The following is a 15,164-nucleotide window of genomic DNA, read 5'->3' on the forward strand; positions in this document are numbered from 1 at the left end:
CGCCCTCTGATAGGTATCAGAGAGTTGTGTATGGTGGAGCAGTTTCAAGGAGACAGAGGGTTACAAGTGGGGTCCCACAGGACTCAGTACTATGACCTATATTGTTTAACCTTTATATCAATGACATTGCCAGTGAATTGCAAGGGGATATTCAGTTGTTTGCGGATGATGTGAGGCTGGGAAGGATTATTAGTAATAGTGCAGATGTGGTAGCCCCCCAAGAGGATTTGAATAATCTAGATAGATGGACAAATGAATGGGGGGTGTCAGTTTAATGCAGCAAAATGTAAGGTCTTGAGGTTTGGGGAACATCGATGGGATGCTACATACTCTATGGGAGGAGTTATACTGGAGGAAGTAGGGGAGACAAGAGATCTGGGGTTAATGATTGATAGAAACCTGAAGTTTAGGGGACATATTGCAAAGGTGGTGAAGGTAACACAGAGGATTGCTGCAATTATGAGAAGGACACTAACCTGCAGAGATAAGAGGGTGATCATTCCGTTGTATAAGTCTCTGATCAGACCACACTTGGACTATTGTTCTCAGATTTGGTCCCCAGGATTTGAAGGGGATAAATTAACTGTGAAAGGGTACAAAGGTGGATAACAAAGATAGTGTTGGGACTGTACAATGTTAGCTATGAGGATCGGCTGAGGGAGTGTAGACTGTAGAGTTTGGTGGATAGAAGAAGGAGAGGTGATATGATTGAGACTTTTAAACTGTTGAGAGGTGGTTACAGGGTTGACACTGGGGAGTTCTTTCGCTTGGTTGAACAGCGGGAAGGAGTGATGACAAGGGGGCCCTCCCAGGAAGTTATGAAAGGAAACTGTGAGCAAGAGGATGAGGAGTGGTTTCTTTGCATGGAGGATGGTTGAGCCGTGGAATGCATTGCCTGATGGAGTGGTGAGGGCGAGAACAGTCAATAAGTTTAAGGAGTGGTATGATAGACTTTATGTTCTTAGGAAGGACCTGCCACAATGAGTCTTTTGACTCCATGGAAGCCTGAATAATAATAATAATAAATTGTGTAGAAAATAATTGCCGGCCTGGCTGGCCGAGTGGTTAGCGTATCTGCCCTCCAGGTAAAAGGCCTGCGGGTTTGAATCCTGCTGTGGACATGAATGTTTGTGATTGTCTGTGGAAAAAAAACAACTAGTGGTGGTGGTGGTTAGCTGTAGATGCCGTTGGTGTAGTTGTGGTCAGTTGGTGGATTGAGTGGTGGAGATAGCTGTAGAGCAGGTGCCCTCCTTCAATGAGTCTTTGGACTCCCTGGAGGTGTCAAATAATAATAATAATATTTCAAAAGGAGATATTCAGTTGTGTGCTGTGATTCAAAGTTGTATAGGGTAATAATTAATCAATGTAATTTAGAAAGCTGACTGTATGGGCAAAACATAATAGATGTCAGTTTAATGTGGAAAAGTATCAAGTTATGCATTTTGGGATACAAAGATTACAAGCTGTATACTACATTGAGGGAACTGTATTCCAGGAGATTTATAAAAACAAAGATCTGGGGATACTATTAGATAGAGATCTGATGTTAATAGGGCATATTGCTAAAATCGCAACAGTTGTTTATGGGGAGAGCAATATCCTGGAAGAGGGAAGTCAGTAGTCATGTGTCTCAGGAATCTGTTTTAGGGTAATTTCTATTTAATCTGTGTGGTAATGATATTGGGAGAGATTTGAATGAGGATGACCTATGAGGAATAGAGCAGATGTTGTGGCCCCACAAGAAAACTTGAATAGACTTAGTGAATGGGTATGGGAATGGGAATACCAGTTCAACATTGTGAAATGTAAGGTTTTAAAATTTGGAAAACCATGATGGGATATAGAATTTGCTCTTGGTGGAGATATATTGTTGAAGGTGGATGAAATAAGAGATCTTGGATGATGGTGGGATAAGGATCAAAAATTTAGAGGACACATTGCATAATTGTGAGGACAACACAACAAGTACTGGCAATGATGTAGATGACTCTCACTTGAACCAGAATCTCCTTACTTAGAATTCTGGTTCTGTTGCATAAGGTCACATATGGACTGCTGTGCACAGATTTGGTCACCTGGTTTTCAAAAGGATGAAGAGATATTGCAAAGTGTCCAGAAGTGATTCACTAAGATAGTTTCTAGTCTCTGTAATGTTGAGAAGAAGAATTGGAAGACCAAGAAAGTAGTGGCATGAGACTGGAACAGGCCTCTTGGCCAAAAATCCATGAGAGGAAGAAGAAGAGGGTAATAATAATAACTTGCAAAAGGCTGTCTGACTTGTTGATATATCACTGCATATTTGTAAAAGGTAGGTCATGTTTTAGTAATTTACTTGCATTCTGTGATAAGGTGACAAGTGTGTTGGATAAGGGAGGATCATATACAGTGATATTGGACTTTGCAAAAGCATTTGATAGATTACCACATGATAAGTTGGTGTACAAGCTGCGAAGGATGGGAATAGATAAAATATTGGTTACATGGATCAGAGATTGGCTTCCTGAACAATACCAACAGGTTGTGTATGATGGAGCAGTGTCTGAAAAAAGAAGGGTCACCAGGCATGCCTCAGGGTTTTGTTCTTGAGCCCCTGCTGTTTAACTTGTTTGTAAATGATATATCCTGTGGACTGAAGGGGATCTTCAGTTATTTGTTGATTATGCAAAGTTGGGAAGAATTATAAAGTAGCACTGCTGATGTCGAATCCCTTCAGGAAGATTTGAATAGGCTTTTTACTTGGACAAAAGAGTGGGGTTGTAGTTTTAATATCAATAAGTGCACATTTTGGAATGCTGCACCTTGCAGAAATATAAGGCTGTGTACTGTATCGATGGTGCAATACTGCAGGAGGTGGACGAAATTAGAGATTTGGGAGTGATGATTGACAGTAGACTGAAGTTTAGAGGGCATATTGCTAGGGTTGCACACTAGTGTTGCTATGATAAGAAGTACTCTAACATGCAAGGATAAGGAAGTGGTTGTGCCACTGTATAAGGCACTGATCAGACCACCCATGGACTATTGTGCTCAGTTCTGGATGGTGATGAAAGGGCTTTCCTAGCCTAATATAGCAACATCCAGCTAAATATCTCATCCTCTCAACCTCCACCTCATGCCAAGATCATTGCTATTATTTCCCTCTTTCATATCTACCTTATGTGCATGTGTAATTCCCCTTTTATCATTAGTAGCACTCCCCACTCCCCACCTTCTTGTCCTTTCTATTCTCATGAAAAACATTGACCCTTTTGTTTCTGTTCCCATCAGATATCATTGTCATTCAACTATATTTCACTTATTCCAATAATTTTTGGGCAAATAAAGTCAGTTAGCAAAACAATTTTATCTCCCTTATATTTTATGCTTCTGGCATTTGTAAATAAACATAGCAGTTCACTTTTAGGTCTATAACCAGGCCTACCTAAGCTACCTGTTGGTGACTTGGGTAGGCCCGTTTATAATTTCCCCACTACATCTGCCAATGATAAAAGGCAACTCGTGAGGTTAGATTATCAAGTTAACAAATAGGATTGGAAATTGGCCGTCTGATAGATGCCAGAGAGCTGTGTTTTGGGGAACAGTACCAAGGAAAAGGAAGGTCACAAGTGGAGTTTGACAGGAATCAGTACTGGGATCTTTGCTTTTTAACCTTTATGTCAGTAATATTGTCACTGGTCATTTCAGGGTTGTAGAGAAATATTCAATTATTTGCAGATGATATGAAGTTTGGAAGGATTATTAGTAATAGTGCCAATGTAGTAACACTTCAGGAGGATTTAAATAAGCTGAAACAAATGGTCAAGTAAATGGAGATATCAGTTAAATGCAACTAAATGTAAAGTCTTGAAATTTGGGATCCACCGATGCAGAACTGAATTTATTGTTGATGAGACTCTGAGCTATACCTTATCTGTATTGAGGTGAGACCTTTAGCTACAGTTTGTCTAGATTATGCGTAAATCTGGCCAGGGCTGCATTTACCATAAGGCACAAGCTGGGTCCTCACTCTCTATGGGGCCACATTTTAAAACCTTACATTTGAACAGACATTTGAAAATTCACGAAAAAAAATTCTTCTATATTGTCAGTAAAGTGAAAGAACATAAAGTTGCCTTGTTCCATTGCACTGATTTAAAGAATAAAAGACAGCAAATTTACTATTACTAAATAGATTCATTGCAAAGGCTGATCGCTAGTCATTTCAGGTGTGATTATTTTCGCACATGGGAAATTCGTTTTTATTTTTGGGAAGAGACACAATAAATAAATTATGCAGCAAAAAAAGGGTCAAATATCGTAGGACAGTAAAGGAGATTCCAAGTAACACCGTTAACGGCTCTAAAATCAAAGTTCATAGATTAACAGCGGAGGGGAGGGGGGTGTAATTGCATGATAAAAGGTAGAATGTCAATGAAGTTTTGATCCATGAAAAATGCTGGGGTAGTCTGGCTACTTCATCCACCTTGGCCAGTAGGGAGGCTAAGTGTCATTCATACGCACACATAACAACTGATAGTTTAGTTACTGTTATTGGGATAGTATTCATAAAGCAGTATAAAGGCATTTATACCTAATTATATGGTTAAAGTAGTTGTCACAGTTAGTAAGAATATATTTTTCAGTGAATTTATTATTCGTATTTTACTGTAATTCATTTATTTTAACAAAAACCAATGCTACTGTTTCTATTTTTGTATTTTTTTTAGCTTTTAACGTAATTATTTATTTCACTTTTGATAGTATAATACACATGATGATGCCAAGAAAGTTTGAATCCAGAGCTAGTAAAAGAAATGACTCAGAGAAAAGGAAAAGCAGCTAAATAGTCAAAAGGGGACAATTTTTCATCTTACTTCTGAAAATGAAGGAAGTGAAGAATTTCATAGAACTGAAGTTGTACCTCAAACTTCTTGGAATGAAAGCAAAGCATTGGTACCAGTATCAGGAAGAGATGAAAGTGAAAATGAAGAACATCAAAATAATAATTATTATTATTATTCAGGCTCCATAGAGTCAAAAGACTCATCATGGGAGGTTATTCCTAGGAAATGCAAAGTCTATCATACTGCTCCTTGAACTCATTGACCATTCTTGCTCTTACCACTCTATCAGGCAATGCATTCCATGGATCAACAACCCTCCATGCAAAGAAATCACTCCTCACCCTCTTGCTCACAGCTTCCTTTTGCAACTTCCAGGGAGGGCCCCCTTGTCATCACTCCTTCCCGCTGTTCCACCAAGCGAAAGAATTCCCCAGTGTCAACCCTGTAACTACCTCTCAACAGTTTAAGTCTCAATCATATCACCTAACTATCTACCTATCATATCTCAATCTATCTACCTTCAGCCGATTCTCATAACTAACATTGTACAGTCCTGAAACCATCTTTCTTATCTGCCTCTACCCTTTTCACGGTTAATTTATCCCCATCAAATCCTGGGGACCAAATTTGAGAACAATAGTCTAAGTGTGGTCTGATCAGAGTCTTATACAATGGAACGATAATTCTTTTATTTCTTCAGGTCAGCATCCTTCTCAGTATTGCAGCAATCCTCTGGGTTACCTTCACCACCTTTGTAATATGTTTGCTGAATTTCAGGTTTTTATCAATCATCACCCCTAAGATAATAAATTTAGTTTAATCCTTTCTATCCAAGTGTGTGCAATCAAAGTTTGCACCTGAAAGTATCTTCAGGACTGGGGTAAAGTGGTGCAACACCGGGAAACTCCTTGCAAAGGTGGAGCAAGCTACCAACACTCCTATCTCTGTATCTTCCATAATGCAAAACACATCTCTTTGCAGATATGTATAATGTTATGCATTAAGGGAAGGCCACTACCCAGACTAGTTTTGACCTTTATTGAGGTCTCTTCAGTGGGAGCCAGGCCCAAGTGGAGATACCAGGCAGAAGCATTAGCAAGGTTTGGCCGTTTGGCAGCTCCTCCTATAGGAGCTGCCAAATGGTGTGCCACCTTTTTATTAAATTACTCTGGATTTAGAGAAAGATGTTGAAAGTTTATTTTTCACTTAGTCAGACTATAATAAATTTAGTTTAATCTTTTCTATCTGAGTGTGTGCAAACTTGCTCCACCTTTGCAAGAAGTTGCCCTGTGTTGTACCACTTTACTCCAGTCCTGAAAGTATGTTTAATTATATTTAAACTTAAATATCAGCTTTTCATGTGGCCTTTGCAAAATCCAAAAAAATGGTAGTATATGCCTTTCCCTCATCAACTCCTCTTGTCACTTTATTATAAAAGGCAATCATATTACTAAAGCACGAGCACTCCTTAACAAATCTATGTTGACTCCCACAGATAACATTACCCTCATTTGCCCATCACAAAATAACTTGACATTGGCCTATGATACAGTCTGGATCCAAGGCTTGCTCTCAAAGCTCAGTTACATCATAAAATGCAAAAAACAATGTTGCATTTCCTAGAATCCATGCTCACAAACAGAAAAATTTGGATCCATATTGGAGGAAGGAAAAGAAGACCCACATTCCTTCAGCATGGCTTGTCCCAGGGCTCTGTTTTTTTCTCTTTTTAACATCTATACCTCGGACATTCCCTCAATAAGATCAAGCAATTATATGTATGCAGATGACATGGCAATACTTTACCAATCACCTTCTTTCAATTCTCTGGAGATTACCCTGAACACAGATTTGGAGATTCTCAAAACTCCTAAAACAAGGAGGCAAACCACTAACTCAACCTAATTCTCTGTGGCAGCCCAGTCAAGCATGATCCTCATTCACAATACCTGGGAGTGAACCTGGATAGAAGTACCCACAAAAATCATATTTGTAAAGTTAAAAATAAAATAAAAATGAGAAACAACATCATCTTGAGATTAAGTGGAACTAGCTGGGGTTGCAGAGCCGAGGTACCTAGAATCTCAGGCCTGGCCTTGCTTCCTCTGCTGCAGAGTACTGCACAGCAGTCTGGGAAAGAAGTGCTGTGCTCACAGAAACATTATTGACTTCCAACTGAATATAACCATGTGCACAATTAGCAGGACCCTGAAATCCACCTCTCTGCCATCACTACAACTGCTTTCCAACATAGCTCCACCAAATATACGAAGAAGGCAGGCTTCACTAAAAGAACTGGAGAAAATCGCAAATAACTTCCCACTGACTCTACTCTCAACCCTTATAAATATCGTTATAGAACCCAACTGAAGTCAAGGCACCCATTTTGGGACATAACCAGAGCCTTTTCTGGTTCAGCACCCTCAACTCACAACATGTGGAACGAACAATGGACTATGAACTTGCCAATAAATGGGTCTCTTGTGAAAGACTCCTGCAGCTGCCATCCTGGCTTCACCCTTCCTAGAAGGTTATGGACAACTATTAACAGAATCAGGGCAAATGCAGCTATCTCCTACATAAATGGAATATGGCAAATAGCCCTTACTCTGACTGCATGCATATTCTATAGACAATCAAGCATATCATCAGTGAGTGCCCCTTTGCTGTTTCCGCGGTGACCTGCAGGAGATGCATGAAGTGTCAAAGGAGGCTCTAGAGTGACTTTCAACATCTATAGCTGAACTCTGCCATAAGAATACATCTTCATTCTCTTGATTCATCTTCTTCATAAATTACTTTTCGATAGCTTTTAAATAGCAGTATCAAGGGATCTTTGTTTTTTAAGTTTATATGACATTGTCGCTCTCCAATCCATGTCACAAGCCTATTTTGCATAACCATTTCTTTGTGTTGAATTCTGAATATACCATATTTTTTGATAGATAACACGCGCGTTATCTATACAAAAAAGTCTAAATTCATTAAAAATGAACATGCGCGGTATACATTTGAAAGGTATGAGAGGTAAATCAAATGGAATAACAAAACTAAGGTAGAAGTATTACTTAATATTTATTGAACATTACACTATTCAAATCCAGAAAATTCTTCATCAGACTCAATATTGAAAGAATCAGTTGCATTAAAAATTTCGTTTGGTATTTCTTCAGCTTCATAATCATTGTTACTTGACTCCACTGCATTCCCTTGTGCTTTAATGAAACCATTTCTAACACAGTTTCCACTTACAGCAGCCCAACTTTCTACAATCCACCTAACTAGATCTTTATATGACGTTCATTTCATCTGCCCTGTTTTGTTATATTCATGGATGCCATTCATCATCCAGTCTTCCCACTTAGCCTGCAAATTTTTTTGAATGGTTTATTTACTGCAAGATCAAGGGGTTGGAGTTTTTTTTGTTAAACCACCTGGAATGACAGCCAATTTAGAATACTTTCTTACAATTGTTTTAACTTCTGCTGTCGTGTATGCCCTACACGAATCCAACACTATCAAAGATTTTGGGTTGAAAAATGCCATTTTTCTTTTTCGCCACACATTCTCCAACCAAAATTTCATAACCTCGGAATTTATCCAACCTTTATCATTAGCAGTAACAATAATATCTTTGAAACACAACCTTTTGGAACAGTCTTTCTTTTGAAAATCACCTGCAACCATCTGCAGATACACAGAGAACCACAGTAAAGTTAGACCTTTCGTGCTCTGTTGTAGCAACTGAAATCTCTTTTGCTCTCTTCAGATTCACAGTCCTAGTACTAGGCATGTCAAAACTTATGGGAACCTCATCCATATTCCCAAAGTGACACGCATCAACCCCACACAAGTTTTCTCTCAGAAACAAACGAAATTTAGCTACTTTTGCTTCCCAGTCACACGGCAAATTTTGTCCAACACTGGTGGAGGAGTGCACACTTAAATTGTTTCTCTTCATAAATCCAAAAACCCAAGATGAGTAGGTCTTGAAATCCTTTATCTTATCGTTTTGCGCAATTCTTTTTGATTCCTACAACACACGGACAGCAGATATTCTCATACCTTTAGCTCTTTCACTAACAACCCAATCAAACAGTTTTTTTTCTATGGTTGGCCACAAGCACCTTCTAAACCTCATAGCAAGTTTCCTCGTATGTAAACATTTCAGAACTGTTTCAGCCTTTCACCATTCACGAACACTACTTTCTCCAACACTGAACAATCTACCAGCTTCACAATTCCCTTTTTCCTTTGCTACTTCTACCACTTCAAGCTTGAATTGTGCAATGTAGGATTTTCTCTGAGAAGTACTTCTGTCTTCCATTGGTAATTCAGATCTAATAACAAAATATAAACAAATAATGATTTATTTTATGAAATATTTTAAAACAGGACGTACGGAATAATCTACCACTGCAACTAGCAACGCACGTGCGTTTAAAGAATTCCTCCATCCTCTGTACTTCCTAACTCTACTGCTAGTTGGCACATGCGAGTTATCTGTACATCAAAAGGAGTGATGAAAATGTTGGGGTGTGCGTTATACATTAGGTGCACATTATCTATTTAAAAATGCAGTACTATTATACCAAAAGTATAGTATATTCATTCCCTTTTCCCCAACTTTGCTTACACCATTGTAAAATGCGAGTAGATTGGTAAAGGAAGACCTACCATTAACAAAGCCATGTTGTCCTCAGTAAAAGATCAAGGACTTAACTAGCCTCTCTACTCCAGAGCTACAAGACTAGTATATCATTGGCTGCATCAGGTCTGTCTTTACCTTTGTATAAGGGAATAATTATCTTGCCTTATCTCTACCCAGTAGGAATTGTGTTCATGTTGAGCTCTGGATGAAACCACCAGTTTAGGGTCAGAGCTAATAATTTAGCATTCATCCAAGCCCACTGCTCTTTGCATCCAGCTATTTCAGTGGTTTATCACAACTAGCTCTGCCACCTGTATCTTTTCATCTAGATCCATCTCATCTTCTTAGAGGATTATCTTTCCATGGCCATTCCTCCTTCTGCTCACTGCATATTGTAAGAACTCGCTCAAATTTCCCTCAACCTATTCAGCTAACTTCTTTTCCTAGTCTGATTTCATCTGCCTCACCATCTTTGTCACTCACCTGGCCTGTTCTTTAAACCATTCATATGTTTGCTCATCACATTTTTTATGTGAATCACTTACAAAGAAGGCTGTAAAAAGCTTTTTCACTTGGTTAGAAATTAATTGTCAAGAAATTCTTGTTTTATCCTTTATCCAAATGTAAGCAAACAAACTTTGTTCATGAATTACCTTCAAGACTAGGCTACTTGTATATAGAGGCTGACACAACTAGTCTAGTCGTGAAGATAATTTATGTGCAATCTTTGTTTTCTCACACCTGACCTGCATGGAGTCAAATGACTTAATTGCATTAAACAAGAATATAATTCTTGATATAATTTTAGATAACCCAAAATTTACTGAGTAAATTGTAGGTTATCCATACTGAGGTCTGTTATAAATGTGATACCCAAATAGCTTGTCTAGCTTCTGCGTAAATCCTGTCCTGACTCTAGACACCAAACATTTTACTGATAACTGATAACTTCTTTGGCTTGATGGATATCAATCGCGTGGATTCTGATCCCTTCATCGGTATGAAAAAGACTTATATTAAAGGTTAGCGAGCACTCGGCTCACCCTGATTAGGGCTATGCGGAAGCGCCTGAGCCGAAAGGTAGTGCAGCTTTCGGGCGCTTAGAAAACTCCTGAATGAGTTGCTTGGAATGAAAAGTTGCTTAGGTGAAAAAGTAGCGGTAGTGTTACGAAGCAATGTGGAAATATATGGGATATCAGCATCAAGATGCAGGAGAGCATGTCAATGGGTGATCATGGAGAAGATGACTTGAGTATTCCTGAGGAATTTCTTAGTATCGGCTTGGCTGGGGTTCATGTTGCTAAAGGCTATTAGCATCTCCCCTAGTGAGGCAGCAAGAATCTGTGCAGAATTTTCACTGTAAGCTGTCGAGGCTACGGGTAAAATCCGCAGAGAGAACGCAGAAGCGTTTATTTTCTCGGCGGGAACACTCCGCACTGTGACTTCCGGCGAAGGTTTCGTGGCTTGAATCTGAGTGGGCGGAGCCAACGCCGCTCTTGTCTTCCGTAGGTTAGATGGGTGAATTGAGCAGCCTTTAAAATTTGCTGGATGGGGGCCGCCACAATTCGCACGTTTAGCAGGTGTAGACGATGATTTTGTGCAAGTGTGCGAGGGATGGTTGTCACCACACTTTACACACTTGTAATCTGCTTTACATAACTTTTGTGCATGCCCAAATTTTTGGCAGCGGTGGCATTGACCGGCGGATGCCTTTCTTCTGAGTGGTTCGGTCTTGATGACTAAGTTGCAGACTATAGTAAGGTCATATATTGCTCTGTGGTCTTTACTGATCTCCACTAAGACCAGAGGCATGGGGCGCTTGTCTGCGCAGTACATGCACGAGATCTTAATTGGTTCAAGACCTTGTGATCTGAGGTCAGTAGCTATTTCATCAGTTGTTATGGTTTCTGCCAGACCTCTGATGACTACCTTAAGGTTTTTTTCACTTTTCAGTTGGTATGTGTGATATGGGACTTTCTGTTCATCCATAAGTCTGGTGAGCTGGCGGTAGTCCGTTGCTCCTTCGGGCTGTATGCGGACTCCATCATCGGTGTTTTTAGCTGATGAGAACTTGATGTTATTGTTCTTCATCGTCTCTGCAAGTGACGACCAGTTTTCTTTAGCTCTCAAGATTACTGGTGGAATCCTCTCTTTGGGCTGTGTCAATGTTCCTGTTCTTTCATCAGCTAGCGCTGATGTATCCATTGGAGCTGTAGTTTCCGACGTCTGAGGTGTTATTTCAGGATCTGTTGCAGGGGATTTTTTCTTTCTCTTCTTCCGTTTAACTTCCTGAAAGCCACTGGAGTTTGAAAGAGAGATGTCTTCAGTTGTTATTGCTGGCTCGCAGGCGTTGTCATGTGAAGGGTGAGGAAGTTCAGAGGGATGGGTATCCTCTGTCTCCACTTCAAGGATCTGGTGTGCTCCGATTTTATCTGGCCATTTTTTTATGTAGCAAGTTGCCTAAATCCTTGAATAGCGGCAAGAGTTCCTGAAAATTGAGATCGTCGAAGGACTTGTCCATGGCTAGGCTTATGAAAACAAAATAGAAACTAAAAAGTCTTACCTGCTCTGCTTATCGAGCACGAACCTACGGTCGGACCTCCCGGGATCACTTTTTCCTAATAACCAAACATTTTAGTTTTTCAAGTGACTTCATGCTTCCAATAGGTAGTATGGTGGTCTGGCGAAAATCCCCCCCCCCACCTTAAAACATTCAGATCCATACCCATTGGTGGGATTTCAACCCCAAGCATGTTGGCTGCAGAGCAGATTCTCTAACCACTCAACCAATCGAGCCAGCAAACATTGTTGTTGACAGTAACATTTTATCGTTGTCGTCGTTTAAATGTTCATCTGATATTTTGATAAATGATATGTGTTATGATGCCAAATGCACCATTTAATTAAGAATGCTTCAAATCCAGAAATTTCATAAATTTAGGTGATATTTTATGAGTTTTTAATTTATATAAAAGCACTTCATAGAAAAGCTATATAACTTGACGTTTTACATATAGTGGCTTATAATGGAAACGCCCGATTGCATCGGTCCGAGGTTATACATTATTTACAGAATAGGTGCTGCTTTGTAGTTTTGTGTGGTCGTTTGTTAATAAATAAAGATAGCTTTGGCATGTCGGATTTTAATGGCAGAGATAGTGGAACTGTCTATGGAAGTTGTGAAGGGCCTGATGCCATGTATGTCAAACTCCGATCATCAGATGGACACGAATTTATTATTAAAAGGGAACATGCCCTGACCTCCGGTACTATTAAAGCGATGTTGAGTGGGCCAGGCCAGTTCTCCGAAAACGAGACCAATGAAGTAAATTTCAAGGAAATTCCGTCTCATGTGTTGCAAAAAGTATGTCAGTATTTTATATACAAAGTGCGCTATACTAACAGTTCCACTGAGATTCCGGAATTTCCCATTGCGCCAGAAATTGCACTCGAACTTTTAATGGCTGCCAATTTTCTCGATTGTTAATGCTGTAGGCGTGTAATATAATTTGATAAATTAGTTTGTTTCTGATTTAATTTGTCGTTTTTGCAAAATAACATTATAATAAAAATGATTATTCATATTTTTCTGAGTTTTGATTCCTTTCGTTTATAAATTACATCATTGCTAAGCAAAATTTTAGGGAAAAATGACTGCCTTATAATTACTTGTATTACTTGTCTGGATTGTTATGGAATAAAGTTTCCCTAAATGTGATTTGCACATTTTTTTTTTTTTTTTAATTGTGTACAGTGAGCTGCAACGCATGCGTGATAACATTGTTTCCTTTTGAAAATATTATAAATGCATGCTTTAGTTAATATTCTGATAGTTATAATAAAATTACGTTCAAGTAAATCATGACTGCTGTTGGAGGTTTGTAGTAGATGTATAACGGTTCAAAATTTTATGTAAACAATTTATGAAGAAATTTAACTCGTCGCAAATTTATTTCTCATATTACCTTTATTGTACAATGAAACCTGTGGAGAATTCACGACTAAACAAATACACGTAATAACCACAGTAATAAGTAAATATTTTATTCCTAAGTATCTTAGGACATCGTCAGTATAGTCAGTACTAGGTGTTTGTTTAGTAATATTACCTGGCAATACATCATACGTATTTATTATGGAAATGTCATTTATTTTTTAATATAATACAATAAAATAGGAATAAGAATTAACCAATAATCCTGTCATTTGTCATTACGATAATTCGAGTGGCAACATTCTCAATTCCAGTTATATCGGTATTAGTAATTGGATAACTGTTGCTTATAATAGTTATATTTTAGGACTAAAAACGATTTTTTCATTATGTAACGTTAATGTGATATATGCCGAACTCCATTAAACTGGTCAAAATTGCTTCTGAAGAATAATTTTAAAAAGTCAATTTTTTTAGATTTCTGAATTCATTATGTACTAATTTCTAGTAATATATACTAATTTTTAATATGTACTAATTTCTAGTACATATTTAAGAAATAAGAGTTATTAATTTATTATTATTATTATTTTACATTCCTCGTTTTTGCGCTACATTCAAAAAATTCTTTTTATTGTTTGCATTTCAAATCATCATCATAGTTTATTTATAATTTGTAAATAGGGAAACGAACTAAATAAATAGGAATAAGAAAAAGTTAATCGTTTTATGTAGGTTTCCAGAATTCTATGTTTTGAGCCAGTTGAGTTATTTCTTATGGAGAAGAGTATCTGTGCTGATAAGGTGGTTATTGTTTGCATTTCAAGTACATGCTTATTAATCAAAATTATTGTTATTTATTATTATTATTTTGGAGTGAGATATCTACATAAATTTGTCTTAAGTTCTGTTCACTTTGGAGTAACATCATGCACTTGAGGCTTTCAGATCAGTATATTCAGTACTTTTTTTTTTTTAAGTTCTGGTACTCATTTTTTGCTAGCAGGAAAAATTGAAGGTTTTATGGATATGAAAAGAAAGCTAAAAAGGCTACCCATCTTGCTACTTCATAATGTGATAGTGTTTGCTTTCTTAAAGATAGTAGCTGTTGCTTTCTACTTTTGCCGAAATAGAAATTTTCATGCCCATCTTCTTTTCCACTCCAAGAGTTCCATTCATTTACATAATGCATGTCCAAATAGGACCACTGCAACCCACCAAGGCAATTCCTAGGAGTGGACTTGGGGGGGATAAAACTATATCTCAATTATTTAAAAAAAAACATAAATTTCTTGAATTTAGGGGTGGCATATACCCTAACAATGGTCCTGTATCCAAGTCTTATTTTGATAATTTAGCCAGTTGTATTTTGCACAGACATCATTTTCTGATCAACAGTCCAGCAACTTGCCAGTTATTCCTTGCTGTTGGATGCTGATACATCTTGAACAAAGACAATCAATCATCCATTTTTTTTTTTCTTTTTTTTTTCAGACAGTCAATCATCATGAAAAAACACAGCCTCTGTAGTTAGCTCTTGACTCATTTTCTCACTTGTTTTAATTTCTTAATTGTGGAGGGGGGGGGGGAAACTAGTAATCATTTTCATTTTTTACTTTATGATTCAAGGCTTCTTTTTTTTTTTTTTGTATTCTTTTTTGATGAACATATCATGCAAAGGTCAGATAAGACCTAGCAAAATTATTTACTTAACATATTTGCAAGAGGAAGAGACAAATTGGCTCATGTTGTACTT

The 15,164-nt window shown here is 38.0% G+C and overlaps 1 protein-coding gene and 1 pseudogene across 6 annotated transcripts in view; both read left to right on the forward strand.

The window, feature by feature from the left end:
* LOC150093521 (rhodanese domain-containing protein CG4456-like) overlaps nt 1–15,164 on the forward strand; it is a 186,078-nt gene that overhangs the window by 48,924 nt on the left and 121,990 nt on the right. The gene's annotated exons all lie outside the window — the stretch shown is intronic.
* LOC150093522 (elongin-C pseudogene) lies at nt 12,555–13,058 on the forward strand (annotated as a pseudogene).

Source organism: Typopeltis vanoorti, chromosome 24, assembly GCF_054136105.1.
Source record: "Typopeltis vanoorti isolate ZY-2024b chromosome 24, IOZ_Tvanoo_1.0, whole genome shotgun sequence".
NCBI lineage: Eukaryota > Metazoa > Arthropoda > Arachnida > Uropygi > Thelyphonidae > Typopeltis > Typopeltis vanoorti.